The sequence below is a fragment of the Protopterus annectens genome, chromosome 10.part0 (assembly GCF_019279795.1).
Source record: "Protopterus annectens isolate FY-2018-M chromosome 10.part0, PAN1.0, whole genome shotgun sequence".
Lineage (NCBI taxonomy): Eukaryota > Metazoa > Chordata > Ceratodontiformes > Protopteridae > Protopterus > Protopterus annectens.
This window is the reverse complement of record NC_056744.1, coordinates 952,908,070-952,932,531: the sequence shown is the minus strand read 5'-3', so window position 1 is coordinate 952,932,531 and position 24,462 is coordinate 952,908,070.

Here is a 24,462-nt window from a genome sequence, read left to right as displayed (position 1 = left end):
TCCAGGACCATCCTCCCTACCAAGTGTGGAGTTATCTGTATAGGTAAGCCAAACATTTTACTTTGATTATTGATGACCATTTGTCAGATATATGCATTTATCTGTGTGTGTGAGGTGGGCTTAATAAGTGTGTGTATTGCTGTACTATCTGCGGTAGTGGGACCAGTACTAGTTTGTTATCATATAAATTGTTTTAAATATTTAGTGTAGTATTAATTTTATTCCTGTGTTTATGGCTTATTATCACAGGTGATCCTGACACAGGAAGTATAGAACCCTTAGCACCTGTTGTCAGTGTATCGGTAGATTATGATGATAATGGTGGCCAAACAGAGGCACAGTTGGGGGGGTGCAGTCTGACACTAAGATTGACACTCAGTCATCCCCTGTATTTCCCTCAGATACAGTCCCTAGCTCAATGCATACCTATTCCACTGAGCCCTCAGATATTGGACAGGTGGAGGGTGACACACTTGATCAGGGTAGTGTGGTTACTGCTACTTCAGTGCTGGTTGGCTCCAGCCATAGCCAAAGTGTGTTAGAGGTGCCATGAAGGAGGGTTATTAGCAGTGGTCAGAGGAGGCCTGTTGTCTACCCTTCACCTGATCCTGGTTTGTTATTACCTACCATTTGATGTTTCTTTAGGGTCATCATGGAGGTGCAGGCATGTTCCACTAAGGCTTCCGAAGACATGTTTTGGGTTGTAGATGTGGCACAGGCTGCTGTGCATGACTGCCTCCATTGTGTGGCTGATTCACTGGATCAGGTGAATGACATGATGGAACAGGTAGTGTCTGTGACGGAATGTCTGCAGTGAGTGAGACAGAAGCCATGTGTAATTAGGTCAGCATCATCATCTGCTGTTAAACGTGGCCATGCCTGATCACACTCCTCTAATGGAAACTACTTCCACTGCTCCATCAGTGGTTGAGGTGTCCACACCCAAAATGGTACGCCATACTGCTATGTTCCTGATCATACTCATGAGGAGATCTTGCCCAGCAGACATTAGTCATATTCAGGTAGCAGCTGTACATCTGACCATGGGCATGTATGTGCCAGTCTAACTCCTAGGAGAGCCAGTTCTCACAATCTGGGGTAATGACGATGAGCTTTTACCTCTACCATGCATGACTCACACCTGTGTGGCATGCCAGGGCATAGAGCTAGCACAGAGTTTAGCTGTGTTCTTGCAAACATTCACACACATGTTTCACCTTGAGTGCCCATAGAGACACACGCTCATAACCAGTACATGAGTGATTCATGAGGCTTGCAGGTCATTCTGTCTCATTGGGCATTTAAAAATCTATCTACATTTCTGCCTACCTGTCTCTCTTACTCACATGCACTCACTACATTTTGTGTCAGTTTTGGCCTCCTGCTCCCCCAAAAGCCACCCTGTGCAAAGTATGATCACTGTGCCATCTCCTTGGTTCTGTTTTGGATTCAGGGATAGGCAAGTCTTTTGTTTGATGCACAGGATGCATTGCTAACTGAGTGCTTAGTATATGTGTGTTTGTGATGCTCATTTGAAAATTGTATTGCTTTCTTACAGGTTTTTGTATTGCATGTGTCTTTGATGCATGAGCCCTATTAATTGATATTGAACACATCTAGTGACATAAGTCATTCCTGTCACATATTGATGTCTATTCTGTAAAACTCACACACCTTCTACTTAGGTACATTAGCAAGTAACAGTATGCAAGGATCTACCATTCATTTGATTTGCAAATCTCATCAAATTATACACATTTTGTTTAAATGTGTGTAATCTGATTTTCTATTCTACTAATGCTACTTAATGCTTCTGACTGAATACTGTCTATTACCAAATCTCTTTGTTCACTACTGATATTAATGTAATGTAAAGTAATTTTCTTGTAGAGCTTTTCTCCCTGGGCCTCCACTGAAAATGGGCTGACATGGCCCAGTGGACTCTTCTGGTCACAAATGCAATAAATAAAATAAATAAAATAAAATTTGTGTTCTTAGCCATATATATCCTGTTCCAAGTTCAACACTTACCTTGATAGTCCAGCATATACAACTGTTTTCATTTGGACTGACTCTGTGTGATGTTAGCAGTACTCAGCCATTACATGTGTAAGTAAAGTTTGTGAGCATTGCCTAGTATCAATTTTACAGTATGCATGTGCAAAGGATGAAAGCTGTACCCCTTAGTTGGTCAGCATGTATGCTAACCATTGCCTCTTGGACAGGGCGAGGGCATATTGTGCACACCTACATCTACTGACACCCACAGTGGCTGGTGGTTCCCCCTCTGACTCCTCACATGTAACTGTGGTGACCTTGCCAGTGGTAGTGTGATGTGTGCCCCTTCCCCCTTGGTGTTCCTGTTAAAGCTGTTTTCTCAGGATAATATTGTGAAGAATAGGACAGACATTGAACATTTCAGCACAAGCACAGGGATTGTACTGCATGGCTCCCCTGATGTATCTATCCACCAGAACTGTGACTTCAGCAGCCCAAATACATGCTTTATGATATTTCTTGTTTCAGCATGTGCCTCATTATAGCATTTTTTGTAGGTGTGTGTGCATTTCTGATGGGCATCATCATCCATGGTTCGAGTGCATACCCTGCATCACCGAGTAAATTACCTTGTGGAATATTCCCCTAGAAAAACGCTGGTAGAGTTGAGAGATCTGCCAGATATGGGAGTTGTGGTAACTGCTAGCATTTCCAGCACATGCATTCAGAATGATTCTCTTAGTGTTACACATGACTTGACAGTTAATGTAGTGGAAGCCCTTTCTGTTTATGTACACCCTTCCCTGTTCCCCGGGTGGTGCTTTGATCTCAATGTGTGTGCAGTCTAGACTAGGCATCCAAGACTTCAGGGAAGTGTGCTACAGGGTAGAAATCCTATGTTGTAGTTCTGTCCTCAGGTGTACTGAGAAAATATATGTAGTTACTGGCATGTTGTAGCAGGAATTGATGGAGGATCCTGGATTCTGATGCCTGTGGCACCCCCAGCATATCCCCTGTTGGTCTCTTAAAGGTTTCCGTAGCTAATATTCTAAGTGCTACACATACCTTAGTTTCCACAGGTATTGTTTCCTCTCACTTTTCCCTTGCTCTAATTTGAGAACTACAAAGATTACAGAGTTCTGGTAGTGTGGAGTGTGTCTCTATCCACCCTGTAGTTCTCCACTATTTCCACCTCATGCAGACCATGAAAATTTAAACAGAGTCTAAATACCCTTCTCCTTCTTGGCTGAGGTCTACTAGCAGCAGCAGCATAGACTTGGGCCTATTGCACATAATCATGCAGAACAGCAAGAGGAGCCCCTAACATTCTTTCCATGTAGAGTCATTTCCATGGCCGTATTCCAATAGGTTTTGGAATTCGAGGCCAAAACCTGCACTGAGTGTACACTATTGCTTTAGAACTTGTTGAATAGCTCCTCCATCTTGGATTGGTTGATTAGCATACAATTAAGCTGCAATGCTTACCACATTTGTGCACCTATATACGGCATGTATAGCTGCTTACTGAATACAAATTAGCACACGGCCATGTCCTCGTTGTACCACAAGGCACACACAATTTTAGCACACCATGTAGGCTTTACTGAATCCACACCTATGTTTAATTTGTCTATCCAGCTTGTTTATTTCAGTTTTCATATTGATAGTTCAACCTCCTTTCCATTTCTTATATATATTATTTTGTCTCTCACCTTAATCAAGTATCTTGTTCTTATGGAAATATATCCTCCTGTAGTAGTGTGTCTAGATTCTGATGTGAAACATTTTTTTTGATTTTTTTGCATTCAAACAATTTCTCTTTCAAAACATTTTATATTTCTTCTTCATTTTTTTTCCACTAAACACATTACTCCAATTAGTTTTACATATTGACCATTATGTTTCCATATAGTCTGTTATTAATCTTCTGTGCATTGGTTTAAAATCAGTTTGGAAGCATTATCTAACATTTATAAGCCCTTGATCACTGCACATCAATGGTGGTAAAACCTGACATGAGGTAGCAGTATTTTTTTAGGAAAACAAAGTATAGTGTCTTTGTTCCCTGCTAAATTTTTTTTACAGTCTGAAGCAATTGCTGATGTCCTTCTATTCTCATGTTGCAGTATTCATAACTGTAGGGAGGTTGCTACATCTGGCCAGTATACCAAAGTCTTAGCAACAGGGGTACGTGCAACGTTTGATGTCAGAGCCCTAAACCGACATTGGCTATAAAAGTGACGTCTACATGTACCCACTTCAGATCTTTTCTGCAGCTGTGATCTTCGGACCTCTGATCGCCAGCTTCGGGAAACAGTTTTCCCATTTGACTTGGCTGTCTGCTACAGATAAGTACCCTCTGGGGTTTTTGTTATCTCTTCTTTAGCTCTTCAGATGTACATGTCAACTAGAAAGGGGAAGTGTGCTTGTGGAAGACAAATTCCACAGAAGGACACAAATGATAAGTGCTTATTCTGCTTAGGGGAGGCCCACGACCATACATCTTGTGACATTTGTAAATAGCTTGTGCTTAAAGCACTTCACAGCCATCTGGCTGCACTAAAACTTTATCTCGAGAACCAGTGACTCCGGTGTCTAGCATTAGGTATAGAGGGCAGGGTAGGTACTTCCGACGAGCTGCCTTGGAAGAAGTCCAAAAAAGTTAGGCCCAACACCCATGCTGCACCTCAGGAGTCCGGTGAGTCTCTCGAGGCAGATGTTAGCCCAGGCTCCCATCGGATGCCTGATTCTCAACTACAACCAGGAACTGTGATGGAATCTAGTTCAGCAGAAACACTGAGTATGTCTGCTGAGGTAGATCAGTCATCATCTCCTGATGACGAGGGGGAACCATGGCTCATGGCATCGGAGGGATCTGCTCCTGCTCTGCCATCCTGCCAAACATCGGCTTCTAAACTTACCCACCTTTCAACTCCTCTGAAGAGGAAACAGAAATTAAAACATACAGAACTCCAACCTGCAACTGGGTTGGATGTTTTTTCCCCAAATTTTTTCAGGGCATTCCAGGCCCTCCAACCACAGGTACCTCAAACTGTTCCTTCTCCAGTGCAGGCCTTAGAAGAATCAGATGAAGTATACTCCTCCTCTGAAGATTCCTTTACTTGCAGTTTTCAAATTGAATCCCCTAAGGACTTCATTACCCCTGAGGAAGAGGACTCAATCAGTCCCGAATCTCCAGGGAAAGAATTTTCTTTTGGAGATACCATCTCTCATGAGAGAACACTTCAAATGGCAGGCCTCAAATGTTTCAAAAACAAAAAAGAGGTATTTTGAATTACTACACATGGGTTAGCCCTTCCCATCTGCAGTCCCTCTCTTGCTTCTGGCCTTTCAAGATGCCTTTTTGGCTGCATCACAGTCCCCTGACTCTCAGCCCCCAGCTTCCAAACATCCAGACAGGTTCTATAAAGTCCCTCAGGATACACAGTATCTGTTCAAGACCCCCCCCCCCCCTGCAGACCCTGCAGTCATAGTAGTCTCAGCTGACAAATCATCTAGACAGCTGCCTTCAACCCCTCTATTCCCCACTGACAAGGACAGCAAGTTTATGGATAGTCTAGGAAAGAAGGTCTATACCTCTTCCGCACTTGCCATCAGAGCCATAAATTATCAAACCCACATGGCCAGGTTTGTGTTGGACACCCTCTCTAAGGCTTCAGCTCTCATACCTGATGTGCCAGACTCGCATGGTAAGACCCAGCTTAACTCCCTACACTCCACTGCCTCTCTGGTGACTAGGTATGCTATTAAGTACAGTTATGATGCGGTGGAGACCTCTTCAAAAAATGCAGCTTCAGGCTCTGTCCTGAGGAGATACGCCTAGGTGAAGTTCCAACCCCTTCCTATGGATGTACAAATCAAGCTGTTGGATGCATCACTAGATAATAAGGCCCTTTTCTGTGCAGCTTCTGCAGAGCTCCTCAACTTCCTACAAGAAAAGGAAAAGGAGTTGCAAAATTTAAAACATTTACTGGTTTCACCAATCCCTAGGTACCATAGGAACTACCCTCAAAGGACAACCTTTGTTAGGAGACAGTCATCTGATTCTGCTCCACCACAGGCTAAGGGATGGAGGCAACCTAGGAAACATTCCACTCTTAGACCTCCTTCCTTCCTGTTGGAAGCAGCCTGCCCAGGACAGAACCCCTCCACTGTGACTCAAATCCACTTTCTCCCTCGACCCCACTGTCCCTATGCCTCACCCTCTCCCTACCCTCCTAGCAGAAGATCACCTCAGAGGCATGGGTCCTCTCCATCATTCAAAAAGGTTATTTTATGACTTGGTGGACACTACCCTCTTCCAGGGGATACCTGAACCTCCCCCAAGCCAGCTTCATCTTTTCCCCTCTATTCTGAATCAACTACAGGCTCAAGGCACCATAGAAAGGGTACTACCACAACAGACAAACAAGGGATTTTACTCAAGGATGTTGTTGGTCCCAAGAAAAGATGGTCCTTGGAGACCAATTCTGGATTTGTCTGTACTCAACCTTTTTCTCAAGGTTCCTGCCTTCAAAACACTCACCTTGCATCTGCTTTTGCCCTTTATTCCCACCAGGCCTTTATGGTATCCCTGGATTTGAAGGATGCCTGCCTTCACATTCTCATTCACCCCTGCTGCAGGAAATTCCTTAGTTTTTCAGTAGGTTCCTTGCATTTTCAATTTTCTGCATTACATTTTGGGCTTTGCACAGCTCCCAGGGTGCTCCCAAAGTGTCTAGATCCAGTGATTGCCCACTGCAGAATGCAGGATATTCAAATATACCCATACCTAGATGACCTGTTAAAACTTCAACAGGACCATCACACCCTTTACCATCACCTACAGCTAGTGACCAAAATCCTGGCAGACTTAGGGTTCACTGTGAACCAGGAGAAGTCCCACCTGACCCTTACACAAGACCTAGTCTTCTTTGGGTGCAGGATAAGAACTGACAGGATGGCACCCTTCATTCCCTGCCAGAAGATAAAAAACCTCACCCATTACCTCAAGAATCTTCTCATGCTTCAAACATTATAAGCCAGAGAGAATTCCTGAAAGACCTGGGCCACATGGCATCCTTGCTACCCATGCTCCCTTTGGCAAGGCTGCATATGAGAAAGTTCCAGTGCATACTGAAGACTTGTTGGAACCAAGTTTCTTACCCTCTGGATATCTCCCTCCCTTTTCTACCATGCCTGATAAAAGAACTGGAATGGTGGATTGCAGCCATCAATCTCAAACATGGCATACCCTTGCAGATATCTCCACCCTTACAGTAAATCTTCACAGATTCTTCAGACCTGGGTTGGGAGGGAGTTCTACAAAACCACCACAAACTAAGCAAAGTGCACAGAGAGTAGTCTCCACTCAGGCAAAGGGAACACATCAATATCAAAGAGATGAGGGCCCTTCACCTAGCATTACAGATCTTCCAACAAGTCCTCCTTCCAGGCACCTTGAAAGTAGTCACAGACAATATGACTGTCCTGTGGCACATAAATAAGCAGGGAGGGGGAAAGGTCTTACCCCCTTTGCAGCCTAGCCATACAGATTTTGTCCCTAGTATCAACACTTCATATCCAACTCCAAGCAGTGTACATTCCTTCAGCAGAGAATGCAATGGCAGACACTCTCAGCAGAAACTCTGCACCCTCTCAGAAATGGATGCTTCACAGAGAGGTGTGCCTGGATCTTATACACAAGTGGGGTATTCCTCAGGCAGATCTGTTTACCTCCTCCCAGAACAGGCAGATGCCTCTGTTTTGTACAAGGGATCCACATCTTCAGGCTTGGAAACTGGACGCATTCTCTTTCTCTTGAGCAGGATGTATCTCTATGCCTTTTACCCCTTCACACTGATTCAGAAGGTCCTTCTGAAGATCCAGAGGGACAAACCAAAAATCCTGCTGGTGACTCCCTTTTGGCTAAGACAGCACTGGCTTTGCTTTCTTCACCTTTTAGCCAAGGACAATCACCACAGGTTAGCCCACCATTTTGACCTACTCACACAAGACAGGGGGTCCCTAATACACCCTCAAGTAATCAATCTCAGACTCACCCTATGGGTGATAGGGTTCTGATCCCCTTCAGACAACTATACTCAGAGGAAATACTCAATGTCCTACAGGAGGCCAGGAAACCTAGTACCAGGAGAAATCATGTGTCAAAAATGGGAAAGATTCTCTAGGTGGTGTCAAAAGAAAAAATAGGACCCTTTTCTCATTCCTGTACCCATGGTCCTTTCTTACTTGTGTGAGCTACTACATTCAGGACTAACATGCTCTTCTCTTAAGGTCCACTTGTCTGTCATTTCTGCTTGTCTTCCTTTGGTACCTCCTTTGGCATGCAGGATAGAGGTTAAACTCTTTCTGAAAGTGGTCCTCCATATCATACCCCATCATAAGCCAATACCTCTTACAGGGGACTTAATTTTGTCCTTGAAAAACTCAATTTACCTCCATTTGAGCCAGCTCACTCAGCATCACTGAAGCTATGTACCTGGAAAACAGTACCGCTGGTGGCCCTCACATCTGCCAGGAGGGTATCAGAAATTCAAACCCTGATGGCAATCCCTCCTTAACTAATCTTCCATAAAGACTGGGTCTCCCTCAGGACTAACCCTTCCTTCATGCCTAAGGTGGATAATAAGCTATCTTTGAATTAGACTATTAACCTTCCTGTCTTTTTCCCTCAGCCTCACAATTCCTCTGAAAAAACTCTACATTCTTTAGATGTCCACAGACAACTTAGGTATTACCTGGACAAAACCAAACCCATTAGAATGTCTGACCAGCTATTTGTCTCCTTTCACCCAAGGGGCTTAGGAAAGGCAGTCTCAACACAGACTATATCTTCATGGATTGCAAAGGCTGTCTCTGCACATTACTCCCTTCATGAGAAAGCTCTATCTGAAAATGTGAGAGCTCATTCCACCAGGGCAGCTGCTTCTTCAGCAGCCTTCCTCAGGGGGCTAGAGTGCGCTTCTATCCTAGAAGTGGCTACCTGGTCATCAGTCCATACATTTACCAAGCATTATAAACTAGATTTGGTTTCTAGACCCACAACTGGGTTTGATAGATCTATCCTACATGGTCTCATAGACCAGGGACCGCATCCTTCCTCCCAGGCTCATAAGTAAAAGCTTTGGTACTCTCCCTACAGTTATGAATACTGCAACATGAGAATAAAAAGACATAGAATAGCTGTGTAAGAACTTACCATAACCTTAGATGTCCTTCTCTTCCATATTGCAGTATTCAGTCACACCCTCCTACCCCCTCTTTACCTGTTTATCTACCTGATGGGACATCTCTCTCTCTCTCTCTCTCTCTCTCTCTCTCTATCAGATCAAACCTCAGCAGCAGGCACATGCCTCCATGAGCCACCCTCTGGCCTGGTCTCACATGTGGGTCTGAAAAGCTTCCCCCTTTCCACTTTCCTGCTTACCAGGGGTACTACTGTACGCAGCAGTTCATTCTGAAGTGGGTACATGCAGACGTCACTTTTATAGTCAACGTCAGTTTATGGCTCTGACATCAAATGTCGCATGCACCCCTGCTGCTAAGACTTTGGTATGCTGGCAGATGTCTGGTGCTGCAGGCAGCAACCTCCCTTAAGTTATGAATACTGCAACATGGAAGAGAAGGACATCTAAGGTTATGGTAAGTTCTTACACAATTTTTCTTTCCTGAACATACGTTGTAAATAATTTCCTTACTGGTGTGTTGAATCAATATTGTTCCAGCTTGTTTTTGGTAAATTTAAGTCCCCAGCCACTATTATTCTTCACTCCTTTGTTTCATGCAAGAAATGTATGTATTCCACTAGATCATCAGCACTTGACTTTGGTGGTCTATACACTACAACAATTGTTAAATATTCCAGGGATGCCTTTATTGCCACAGTCGCACAATCTACAGTATTGATGTTATCGTTGTACGTGTAATAATCTCTATCATAACACACCCACCTGGTGTTTGTTAGAATGTCTATTACAGTAAAAACATTTTATCCTGACAGAACTGATTTCCAATCATTGTTTCACAAACAATAACATCAGATGTGTAGGAGTATAGCAAAACGTTCAATAAAAATTCTTTATTATTAATGCTCCTAGCATTAACAACCATCAGAAATGCATCAAATGTAGCTATCTCTGAAGTGTTAAAATTTTGACCTGACAAAAAGCCTGCCTTGCGTTTGTCAAATATTGAAAAATATCTGCTACAAAAATTCTCTTCCCTGATCTTGACAAGTGCACACCATCCTGTCTAAACACATGCGTGGCCAAAATTAGGCTGTGATGCTCTATACATTTCCATTTTTTAAAACAGGGCATTTTTTTTAATGTAGGCATCTATCCAAAAAATCTTTTCATTCACAGTGAACTGGCTCTCCTTTCTATATGTGATTTATGAAAAATACTTCCTAACATCTGTAAAAGCTATGCTCCTACTAACAGTCAGAGAGTCCTTGTGGGTGAGCTCATTTGTATCATCATGAAAACAAAACAGATCCATACCTCCTAACATTAAGGTGTTCTAAGGCCTTTCTCACATCATCTATTTCTGCTCGTTGCAAGCATAACACTATTCCATGTTCATTATCTTCTCTGCAAATATTAAGTATCAGTTCCTCTAATAACTGAATCTCCAATTACAAGAATATCTTTTCTGACCAGATCTGAAGAATCTTCAGCTTCTAATTCAGTAATATTTGCTCTGTCAGTTTTTATAAGGAATGATCTTCTTCACCATTCGTCTTATTAATCCCGCTGTTTTCACTGAGTATAATATTTGTAATCATACAATTCTTATCTGGCTGAATTTGTACATCCACAGCTTCAGCCATGAAGTTAGCCTCTGTCTTTCTCCTCTTTTTTTTCTTACAGTGATATTCTTCAATCCTTGCACATTCCGTTTTGTTTTCTTGCTTTTCTCCTGCCCCTTGCCTATTTTTTTCTATATTCTCTTTTGGAAAAAAATATGCCTTTTTCTGTAGACTGAAGGTTTTCTGGTAGAAAAATATTATCATTCTATGTAATCTGTGTGTTTCACAACAAAGTAGTGCCCTTTTTGTTACGTATTCTCTTTGATTTACAGACATTAATCAGTTTCTTTTTCTACCTTGTTATTTGTTGTGAACTTCATCCTTTCTTTCTTTTTTTGCTTTCTTCTATATGCTCTGAATCCCCAAATTACTGAATACTTCGAACAAGAATAGCAAAGTTGTCAGTGGCATTATCTTGTTTCATAGGGATTGAATGATCTTTACTAACAACAGACACTTCCTTTCCTAAATGTGTTCTATTTGCTCTTTGACTAACATTATTTATCTCCTCAGTCCACTCATTAATTTATGTACCTACAGTTCTCTACACTGTGCCAATTGCACAAGTGCAATCATCATCAGTAAGTCTGGTTTTACTATTAGTAATGGTAAGCAAATCATCCAATTTTTGACACAGATCACCAGTGTTATCAGGAGCTACCTTTAAATATTCATAGCATTTAGTACATCATATAAGATATTTGTACTTTAGCAAGTCATTAACAGCATACTCATTTAAGGAATCCATTTTTAGCTGCAAATAAATAAAGAATTCAAAAAAAAGAATAACCCAAGTCAGTTACCACAGAATTAATTCAAAGACATTTTAAATAATCCTCTGTAAAACAAATCACACTAACAATATACAACTAAATATTAACTTAAGTGGAATAAAGTAATTCCTCTGACCATACTAGTTATAAGAGTCACACAAAAGCTGGAATTCCTTTACATAGTGAGCAAGTGTGCGTGGTAGCATCTGCTCACTATCACTTGCAGCTGCAACTCATTTTAACAGTAAAGATCAATAAATTACAAACCAACGCAGGATTACTTCAGATAAGTTTCTGGATTCTCCTGTCTGCAGTTTGTGTGAATTTATAACTGACTAGGCCCCTTGAGATGGCCAGAGTTTGCCTGTCTAAAACCTATCCCTTTTAACTACAAACAGTGAAAATCAGAGGAAAAAACAACAAAATATAAATCAAAGTAAACCTTCCTGTCTACAAGCTGTCTCTTTCTTATTACAAACACTAAAAAACAGTGGTAAAAAATAAAATATAAATCAAAATAAAATTTCTCTTACTAGGCAACTGCACAGTTAATCCCAAACCAACAAAGGATTGTTTAGGTAATCTCTGGAGTAGGCATGACCTACACTTGAAGAAACCAAAATAGTTTGTGTCTAGGGTCTGGTGGTTTCATATGTCATTAGTGATAATTTCCATGATAATCCTTTCTATGGCTTTGCATATGAGAGTAATGAGACAAGGCTGTACAATTTCTTACCTTTGTGGAAAAGGAAGACAGTTGCCATTCTCCATTCATGAGGCACAAAGCCTGTTTGGAGGTTATGATTAAATAGTGTTCCAGAAGTGCTGTCAGGTCATCCTTCATGCTGTTTAGAAGGCAATCTGGGATATTGTTGGGACCCAATTGATGCAGTGTTTCTGGCCTTAGGGAGAACACTGATGATCTGTTCCCTAGTGAAAGTTGAGGGAGATATATTTGATAATGTTTTCTGAGCGGAGGCTGGGGGAAGAGAGGGGTAAAGCTAGAGGTGAATTTGTCTGCAAATCGATTTGCTATATCTTCTGGCTCGTTGTAGGTGGCTCCATTAACAATGAGCTCTGCACACAATTGAGTACTGCCTTTAAGGTTGTGGACATAGCTAAAGAATGTATTGTGGTTGTCCTAGGCCATTGTGACCAGATTTACCTCAAATTTGGCTTTGGAAGACTTTATTTATCTTCTGAGTTGTTTGATTAGAGGCTTTAATCCTAGTGGATGCTATACCTCCTAATATTTGCCATGATTTTCTTCCTTCTGTTATAAAGCCTATTGGTCTTGTGATTCTAACAGGGTGGCTTATTTTTTGAGTTAGTTGTATTTATTGTTGGTGGGTACAGTTGCTTCTTTGTGGCATTTAACTTGTTTATATAAGGTTTCTCCGAACAGTTCTGTGTATGCAGCAGTGTTCTCAGGTTAGATTATCATTTAACAGTAGGATGTTAGCCTTACAGTAGTTCCTGAAAGTTGCCAGGTTAACTGAGGTTCTGAGTTTTAATTTTACTTCAAGGGAGACCATTTTGTGATCTGACCTTACCAGAGAGGACATTAAACTAGCGGGTGTGCAGCATGCTCCCATATTAGTGAGGACCATATCCATAGGTTCATAGGTTCATAGGTAGGTACTAGGCTATCGGCCCAAGGGCCTAAGTAAGCATAGCCAGCAAGGTACCATATCTTACTCCACCCAAGAAAGTTATTTTCCTGTGCCACTGTCCAGCAGAGACACAAAAGTGATCCCCAGGGTGTTTCCTATTTCCCATCCACTCATCAAAATTTTTCTTGAACAGTGCTAATGAAGAACTTTGCTTGACATAGATGGGTAGCTTGTTCCAGAGTATAGGAAGTCTCTGGGACAGGAATCTATCACTCCAGCATGTCTTGTTTATTGTGGTGACAAGGTTTAGGTCCCTAGAGCATGTAGCTTGGAGAGATTGGGATTTCTTTAGGTGTAGCATGTCCAACAGCTCTGGGTTTGACATAGCTTTATATGTTAGGCAGAGATCACCTCGGAGTAGGTGATATGCTACGGAGTAAAGCTGGAGTTTTTTGAGGCGGTCAGTGTAGGGCATTTGTTTGAGGCCAGTAATCCTCTTTGTGAGGTACTTCTGTGGCCTTTCCAGCTGCTGAAGATATCTTGTGAGGTACATTCCAAAAGGGGCATTGTACTCTATAATGGGACTAATGAGTGATGAGTAGAGGGGAACAATGACCTCTTTTTTCCTGGATGAGAACCCTTTTATGATGAGGTGTGCCACGTAGAAGGACTTCCTGACTACTGTGGTGATGTGACTATCAAAGGAGAGACTACTGTCCACCTGGGTCCCAAGGTCTCTTATCACGCATTTGGTGTTAAGTAGATTGCTGCCTATGTGGTAGTTATGGGTACAGATGACACTGCACTTTTTGGCATTGATCTTGAGGCCATGGCTCTGACACCAGGCATCTGTCTCAGTGAGGCCCTTCTGTAGGATGTCCATATCATTTGGGGACTTGACTATGGCACCTAGTTTGCAGTCATCTGCGAACTTCATCAGCCAGAGGTCTTTTGTGTTAGCCTGTACTTCAGAGAAGTAGATACCAAACAGGAGAGGTCCCAGGATGGAACCCTGTGGCACTCCACTTGTCACTGCCTTGAGGTTAGATTTGGAGTCTGCACCTTTTACAGTGTGGGTTCTGTCAGTGAGCCAGTTGGCAGCCCATCTTGTAACATAGGGATTTATATCTAGTTTAGTGAGTTTAGCTATAATTCCAGAATGGGGGATGATGTTGAAAGCCTTGGCGAGGTCAAGATAGGCTGTATGAATCACCTTACCTTCATCCATGGCTTTGGTGACTGCCTCAAAGAAGTCAATCAGGTTCAGGAGATCCAGAGTTTGGAGGTTACCAATGTATTTGTTTATGAGTTCCATGATGATACGTAACATGGCCTTGCAGACCAGACTCATCAGGCTAATAGTTCGATAGTTCCCGGGATCAGTGTTGGCTCCCCCTTTGTACATTTATGCTCCTGGTCAGCACATTGATAGTCTGGTCCAGGGAGTTTGTGTTTACAAAGTCCAGGAATATCAGTGCTGCAGGTTTGGTTCATATATGATTTCAAGTTAATATTGCGATATTTAAAGTTGCCCTTGAATTGGACAGTGAGTGTCTCCAGTAAGTGTAAATACATGTTATGGGTTTCCAGGGTCATAAAGGGAGAACTATTGTTTGCAAGGAAGTGATATGGGATTTTGCCTATGGTAATTTGAATGTGGAGAGGCTCAAGTGCATCATCCTGATCAGCCTTGAGGTATATTTGTAAATTGAGACACCTCCACTTTTAGACACTTTGTGTATAGTAGCTGGTTTAAATGTGAGGGAGGCATTATAGTCTTCCACTACTAGGGTACTATCTATGGATTTAAATTATACCTCATTGACTGTAGAGACATCAGCATTCTCAAGGCTGAGGAGAGCTTGTAGGGAATAACATTTTTTTGTTTAGACTCCTGGCATTGAGTAGTAAGACCTTTAGATTTTCTTGGCTTTGATTTGCTATGTCAGAGAGATTGTCAGGTTGACATTGCCTAAAAAGGCACTATGAAGAAGGATAATGTTCTAACTAATATTTGAAATCCTAGAGGGGGAGAGGTGCAGACCATTCCTGATAAAACAGCATTGGGTGTTACTATCTTCTTTCATGTTGACAGATATTGCACTCTGTTAGAATAACACCAGGAACTAAGCCAATTATTAAAGTCAGTTATCTTATGTTCATATTCTGGTGTCATCCTTGGAGAAGGTAGAATGCTGCCCAGTGATAGTCTCATAGCAGCCTAGGACACATATTCCAAGAGCTCCATCATGTCTCTCTTCATATAGTCTAAGGAGGTAATTCTCTGGTCATAAATAGCAACATGGACTATTACTGAAATATGCTGGTACTTGTGGTGCAGTGACCTGAGTGTTTATGTAATCTGGTGGATCCTGGCCCATGGGTAGCAACAAACTGCAGTTTTCTCCATACACAGCCAGGTAAGAGGGACATCAGTGTATCTCACAATGGAGTCTCCAATGACCAGAATGCTGGATTGTGTAGTGGCTTGCCTTATGGGCTTAAAAGCACAGGCTCCATGAGCTGTAGCTATATGTGTTGATGTGGTTGTTGTTCTGAAAAAGTGTATTTGGGGCTGCTGAGGATATTTGTTATATGTACTTCATCTAAGATGTCTTTGGATTTTAGGAAGGTTGCATTTAAGTGCGTCAGCATAACTGGCCTATGTGTCTGGTTCATTCTGTGTGTGATGGGTACAGTGTGTACGCTACTGACAATCTGATTGACATTAGGAGTGCTTTTATGTGAAAGCTTTGCCTCCAGTGACATTGTGTAAATGCATTTCTCACATACCTTATCAATTTGTTTGAGAATTAGCTAGTATGCAGTGAACATGAGGCATGCCCATATCAACGAAGCTGACAATGGTGATAGTGTGAAACTTCATATCCCTGGCAACAGGCCCTTTTGTAATGATTAAATGGTTGCAAACCATTTGTCCTGTGTGCAACTAGGTACTGGTGAAAATTAAAGGGTACTTTTACAGTGAAATTGTCAACTCAAGGTGCCTATGTCTACACATGTCACAGTCAAACACTTGATGGAAAGTACTTTAGTAGACCTTGAAGATTTATGGCAGTTAAACCAGGGGCATACAGCAGTAAATTGTAGTAACTCTGCACCAGGTTTGGATTCCCTCAGCCCATTTGCCAGCTATGTGACCCTGAGCAAGGCATTTAATCAGACAATACCCATATATCACTTCTGAATAGGGAATGTATGTCCAGTTGGTCTACCTGGTTAACAAATGGATATCATTATTGTAATTATGATGTATTTAGGGAGTTAGGTTAGTCATAGCTAACAAAGCAGTGCTTATTGAAAAGAAAGCCTTAACCTTGTCAAGAATGATGAATAGTTGGGATTCACCTAACTGTCTACTACCTGGAAACTACTAATGCTGGTCTCACCACAGCTTCACACTGCTTCGATTTAATGTCTTTTTGCTTCTTTTCTCATCAGAAGCAAACTAGTTAACAATAATCCCAAGATGAAGCAGGCCACAGGCTCTTTGGTGATCATCAGTCTCATCCTAGATAATGTAGAGGTAGGTATTCTTGCTGTGACCTTTTCCTAGTAGATATCTTGAATAGTAACCAGAACAGAACAGAGAGGAAGGTCCCGCACATACACTCACTGTCCAGTCATTGGCAGTCAGGAATCAATGACCCTCTGCTTCTTCTCTCACCAGGAAAAAAAAAAAAACAGTAGCAAAAACTCAAATCCTGATCATATGAAGCATTTATCAGGCTTTTCAGTGATCAGCAGTCAGTAGGAAAAATGACCATGTGCTTCTTCTCTCTCCAGGAGCAAAACAGAAGCAAGATGTCAGCTGAGACGCAGAATGTGGGTTCTACAATGATTGCTGGTCTTGCAACTGATGTTTTAGGTTTTAATGTTAAGATAGTAAAAATGGGTTAATATCCTTCATAAAAGTTGCACTTAGCAGTTAGGAAAATATGAAAGAGGAGTTAACTCAAGCTTTAGCACTCTAAGGGGAAAGCCAATAATTTTAAAAGAGCAAAATTGATTGGTTGGGGGGTGGTCTGTCACTATTTTGCCTCTATGGAATACAGTGAGAGGGCAAATAAATGTAAGTAGATTAAAGGGGAGTGACTTCACAAAATGATAATTTTATTCCTATCAATAGCCAATGAAAAGGGAGACAGGATGGGATTATGTTGTTAAATTAACAAGTTAAAGAACACAACACTAGGATGGGAAAGTGGGAAAAATCTAATTTGGTGTGACTCACAAGAGATACAGCTTTGTTTTTTTTTTCTTTTTCTTGTTTAAATATGCAATAGAAAACAGAATGCAATTAAAAGACATTATAATGAAATACAACACAATATACAAAACAGAATAAAGGAATAAAGCAATTTACGATGAAAGATGTAGTATAAGGAAAAACAAACTAACCATTCCATCACAGAAGTTGACAACAATGTCTTGAGTGAGAGTAAAGCCTTGAAATGTTTTATTTACCCCTTAAATATAAGGCTTAGCTGCCCAGCTCCTCCCTCATTTCACATGAGTAACACTAAGTGACCTGCTCTAATTTCTGTGTGACTTACAAGAAGCACAAAGCTTTGATTTATTTCCTTGTTTAAATATGCAATAGAAAACAGAATATAGTTAAACACTGTGTAAAGAGAATGCACCATAATATACAAAATAGAAGAAAGCAATAAAGCAATATAAGGAAAACCAAATTAATCTTTCTCTCACAGCAGTCTATGACAGAGTCTGAGTGAACTCTTCCAGTGTCTTCTGTCCTTCATACTTGAAAAAAGCAAAATAAAGACATCATTTAGAGCATGATTTGAAAACAAATATTCACACAACCTTAGGTAATTTAGCAACTATCCTTTACTGGATGAAGGTAAATTCCACATTACCCATACACTGGAGTGGATTATTACTAACATACAATACTATTATTTAAAAAAATATACTTTTTAAACAACAGGATTGTATGTGTGAACTTTTCCTTCAATGGTCATTTTATGCCTTCTTCCTTGACTGGGGATGTCTTCATAGTGTACTTCCCATATGTTGGACATGTACTTGCTGATATTTGTACAATACATAAAAGGATAGAGTTAATGCCCTCCATTTTTTTTCTTTTTGGAATAATGAGTGATCAGGTTTCCTGTTTACATGAGAATGCTTGGAGACTCCTGATGTCCTGGTGATGAGTTAGCATTTTTCTTTTTTTTTTTTTTTTTTTTTGCTGACAGTGTTTGGTGTGGGAAGAAGTTTGCCTGCCTACCTCTTTATGGTCTGGTTTGTTTGGAGAATATGTAGGTTTTATTAATAATAGCCTCATCCTTCCAGACATATTCCAATAGGCAATGCTAGATTTTTAATGCACATGCTGATTGATTTATACAGACATTGTGCACATTTTAGAATATTAATGAGGTTGTATACTACTACTACTACTGCTACTAATAATAATAATAATTTAGTGACCAGACACTGTGCACATTTCAGAATATTAATGACACTGTATTTTACAATAATTATAGAAATATTGATAATGAAATATTTCTATACAGTGTGCACATTTTAGAATATTAATGATACTGCATTTTATAATAATTATAATACTATTGATTATAACCTATTGTCCAGACACTATGCACATTTTAGAATATTAATGGCACTATACTGTGTAATAATAATAATGATTTTATATATATATATATATATATATATATATATATATATATATATATATATATATATGGGTTCCTTTCACATGGTTGACATTTCAGAATGTCGACATTCATATGGCCGAGACCATATGATTGACATTCAAAACGTCGACCATGCAGAACCGGCATCTCTGTACAGTGCAGAATGGAAAGATTTCCATCTTCTGCACTGTAGTGCGATCTCTGAGTTGGTATATTTAGGTTTTGGGGGGTGTGGGGGTGGAGCAGCATGATGGTAAGTTTTTTTGTGTTTTTTATTTATTATTCTATGGTCGACATTTCAAATGTTGATCATATGGTCTCGGTCATATATATATATATATATATATATATATATATATATATATATGCCACGGTGGTGCAGCGTTAGCATTGTCACCTCACAGCAAGAGGCTCTCCGGTTCGATTCTCGGCTGGAGCGCCTACTGTGTGGAGTCTGCATGTCCTCCCCGTGGTTGAGTGATGCTTAAGGACATGCAGGTGGGTGCTTGCGTGAATGGGCATGCCTTTGTTGAAGGTTGGGCATCAGGCTGGCACCTTGACACTGTAAAATTCTACTGCCAATCATGAGCAGACCGGCATTCTGCTGTGGCGACCCCTAACCAGGAAAAGCTGAAAGACATTACATATATATATATATATATATATATATATATATATATATATATATATATAGTGAGAGATTAATATGTACAGAGCTATATAGATAGCTGCAGTAACATACTTAAATGTAGCCACCTTACATTTCTACATATCATATTCATGCTGCATAGATCATAAAGATGTATGTAACATATGTTAACCAATAGGTACAATATTTTGTATTATTCTGAATTCTTTTCTTTACACAGTGTGTATAAAGTATCAAAATAGATTTGTGTAGACCCCAAAGGTTAATGTAGTTCTGAATTAATTCAAGAATTTGGATGTACAAATATTAACAGTCATATGCACATATTGAACTCACAGCTCAGTACTGGTCATCCAAAGCCTATGACTACCTGTATATCAAATGTAATTATAACAGTTCTGTGCTTATGTTTCTAAATTTAGAGTCCATTACATGGGTCACATGATTACACATGTACCAAGTTCAGATGTCGTATTTCTGCCTATTTTGCATGTTGTTTTGTCTTTATACAGTGCTTGTAATGAGCCTTTGCACAGGTGCTTTACATCTCTAACATACGAGCCATCATCATGCAGTATATAATATATACAGCCTCTTTACAAACATAATTAGCTCTAGGTTTTCCTGGTGGTGTCTGGTGATGCAGGTATTCTATTATTGATGAATTTAGTGTTTCTCATTAAACAGACATATGGTTTTATAAAGATAGGTAGATAGATAGATAGATAGATAGATAGATAGATAGATAGATAGATAGATAGATAGATAGAGACATATAGACATACACCACATAATAATCTAAGTATATTGCCCAGGATGGGAGATGGATAATATCTGATGACTGCATAAGATATGATGGTGTTGTTTGATGTGCAGACAGCATACAAGTGTTCTATATATTTAATTGGATGAAGTAGCCCAATAACATGTAATTTACATAACAATTATAACAATTGATTTGTGTCACACATTTTACTATACTCGTATGAGTGTATGTGGATGTGCATCAAAGCACATTTATCTTCTACATGCTTTTGATACATAATTATTTGCTTATGACTGCAGTTTCAAAATTCTTAATAGATGACAGAGGTCTGGCAAACAAAACAACCAGAACAAGTCTGGGTTTATCTCCCATATGTATTTACACATGTCATTTCATTTGTCCTGAATAGGGATTAACATTTCAACCACACCAATGCATTGTTATACATACAGCACTGTAGAATTATGGATTGAATGCATGCATCATGACAAATATATGCACTAGTTTATGTCCATAGGCACTATTAAAACACATTTGTAACAAAGTACTTTTCTGTAAGAGTCATTATTCTGTATCATATTACATATCACCACTAATTAAATATTGCATCTCTATTATTGCTGTTTAAATAATATTGGAAAACAATAAGTTATGGACTTCTAACCAATTAGAACTTAAATGACCACAATGGGGAAACGCTGAAAAAATTATTTTTTTTCTTTTGTCATGATGTTTTACACAATGCAAATCTACCAGCACTACAGTAACTTCTTATTTACTTAATTATTAACTTTTCCCTAACCCTAAATGCCTTCATGGGAGCTGATATGCTAATGTGTTCTTGTTTTCTTGAAATGCTATTTCTTGTCCATAATGCACTATGAGAGTACATCTGCTCTGTGTTGTCAGATCAAAGTTCCACTGACTTAGAATATAACAAGACAGAAATATTGTCAAGTTTGAGAGTCCTCAGTAAAAATGGTACTGACTTTGTTTTCAGTAACTCTTACATTTGTGCTTCCCACAAGTGTTACACTATCTATGAAAAACTTTTGAAGAATGGTAAATAACTGATATAACTTCACAGTGTGTAAGCACTAATGCCAGATATAGTAAACATTATAGTTCTTTGGACTGCTCAAGGGTATTGTAATTCTCATGTAGGTGTGTGTGGGATGGATTCCATACACTTGGTCGAATTACACTTGAAAATGATTCCAGGCAGTTCACTTCACTGAAAGCTCACTTGACTGAAAGCTCACTTGGTCAAAGTTCATTTGGTCTAAAATGGAATATAGCCCCTGCCCCACTGCAGTGCAATCCTGGAGTGAGAATATTAAATTGGGGGGGGTGAGGGGTGTAGCCCCCCACATTATGCTAATAGTTTTTACTAAATATATATATATATATATATATATATATATATATATATATATATGAATGCATTTCTAATGGATATACCTTCTTATAGCAGTGAATACATTAAAATTGTGTGGGGGGGCTATGGCCCCTACACCCCCCTTATTTAATATTCTCACTCCAGGGTTGCACTGCAGTGGGGCAGGGGCTATATTCCATTTTCGACCAAATGAACTTCGACCAAGTGAGCTTTTAGTCAAGTGAGCTTTCAGTGAAGTGCAATGCCTGGAATCATTTTTGACCAAGTGTATGGAATCCGTGTGGGCAAGATTCCCTTCTGGAAGGTTCATTATTTCCTTCTAGTACCCACTCTGGATTGCATTAGTGTGCTAGAAAATTGGTCCCAGGTTTATTTTCAGTTGATTTCTCTGTGTTTTAAAGGCTGTTTGTATATGTTTCTGTGCATTTTTGAGTAAAAGCAGTCCCTTTCCTTTTATGCAAAAACATTGAGAAATATACAAATCAGCATATAAATTAAAAGAGTGGCATTTATTTATATAAATTGACAAAAAGTTACACAGATGTCATTGTTTACAGTCTTGCCTGCCATTTTATGGTTGAATTGCAGATGCAGGAAATTAAAAAAATTGTCATGGAATATATTGGAAAGAAAAAAAAAGTGCAATTCATAAAAGGAGAATATTGGATATACTAGTATAAACATAATGACCACATTTCAGCATCTGTCCTGCAAGCAGACTTTTCCACTCATTTTCCTTAACATTCTCCTCCTGATATTTTTATTCTCTGGAAAATTAGTATTTTACTTTGCATAGGTTTATCAGAATTAAGATTTTCTGTGTAATACACCGACTAAAATTGCTCACAAAATGTTTCTGCCTTTCTTACTACTTTATGAGGCTTCTCTTTTGCATCTGATATTTTCAAGACGCCACAGCATCATTTTTCTGACATGTGCAAACTATTTTAGGACTTTGTTTCATCTTACTTTAGAAGTAATGGTTACTGCAGTCTCTTTATTTTCAGTTTCAGCTTGTTTGCTTCAGTACAATGTATAGCATGTCATATGAAGAGCATTTAACAGGCTTAGCAATTTAATTTTCCTTTTTTGATGGTAGTAAATGGTTTGCTAAATCTATTCTGTCCTACAGTATAATGCATCACTGTTGTATTTCTAGTATGTGAAATAAATATATGCTATTTGCCACTGAATTTCTCCAGTGAATCATTGTTGATATATATGGTATGTGGCAGTATGGCGAAATAGTTATCCATCTTTTCCCCTGCCCATGAGCTAGTTACACCACTTTGAACTCTGGTGATGTGAGTGAAACTATTATTGGAATTGCTTTTTGGAAACCTTCCAAACCTACCTGAAGTCCTACTCTAAAGAATAAATCTGGGATCACCTGCTCATTTTTCCCATCATCCAATGGCTCTGAAAACCTTGGTCATCTTTAACTAAGCAATTGACAGTAGTTATTAGCTGAAGTCTGACTCTAAAGAATAATTTTGGAATCATCTGCTGATTTTTCCCCTCATCCAATGGGTCTGCAAACCATGGCCACCTTTAACCAAGCAACAGACAGTAGTTGCTGAAGTCTGACTATAAAAAATAATTTTGGGATCACCTGCTGATTTTTTCTCTCATCCAATGGCTCCTCAAACTGTGGTCACTTTTAACCAAGCAACAGACAGTAGTTACTGTATGTTAAGTTCCACCGCTAAATATAGTACCACTACATTTTCCTGCAATAGAGTTCTCCACGTGACCGAATCAAACTACTGTACCTCTACTCAGTCCCCTTACCTCTACTTGTTCTATTTTCTCTGTACTGACCCCTGACTACAGCTTCATCTAGCTTTACCTGAAAACATCTTTGCTTAAGTTATTCACAAACATCAACCTACACACAGCTGCCTTGTGAAAATGTGCATAATAAGATATATCAACTAAAAAGGACTAGTACTTCAGTGAGTTGGATCTAACAGCTAAAGATTAGATCAAAACAGAAACATACTGATTGTTTCTTGTCTCCTCTGGTTAACAGCTGAGAGACCAGGGAAGTCACACTCCATTCGCCTTCACTCTGCTCGGGCTCACTCTGCTCCCCTGCCCTACCCCCATTCCCATCCACCCCCCCTTTCATTACCTTTATAGCCAAGGACATCACACCTCCTACTGTTATCATCCATTCAAAACCCACTTCCACAACCCCCTACATTTGTGTCACTTCAACCAATGTATTAGTCACCACCACTACTGGGTACTACCTCAAAATATATCCGTATCACTCCAACTATTTATTCTACTGCCTGCATCCTAACCAACCCTAACTACTAGCAATACATTAACATTAGTTGAACCTGCATCCTAACTAACTGTAAGTACTAACAATAAATTAAATCCTAGTAGAACCATCTCCACCCCAACCCCTCCTAATATCTCATCATAATAAAAGGCCAATTAATCTAATAATATCCCAGCCTGCCTGTAAAAGCACTATAGCTACTAATGCATGGAACGATGTCATTGCAAGGATTAATAATCTTATCACTTGCTTATCAATTGCTGCCCACATTACCTCTTACCATCAAAATATTAGCCCTGGCCTAATAATACAACCACCCACCAACCCAAACTGTCCAAAGCATAGCATATCATTTGTTCTTGCCTCACCAATAATCAGTAAACGTCCTCATATAGAATTAGCACCATTCAAACTCCTCCACTACAATACAAAA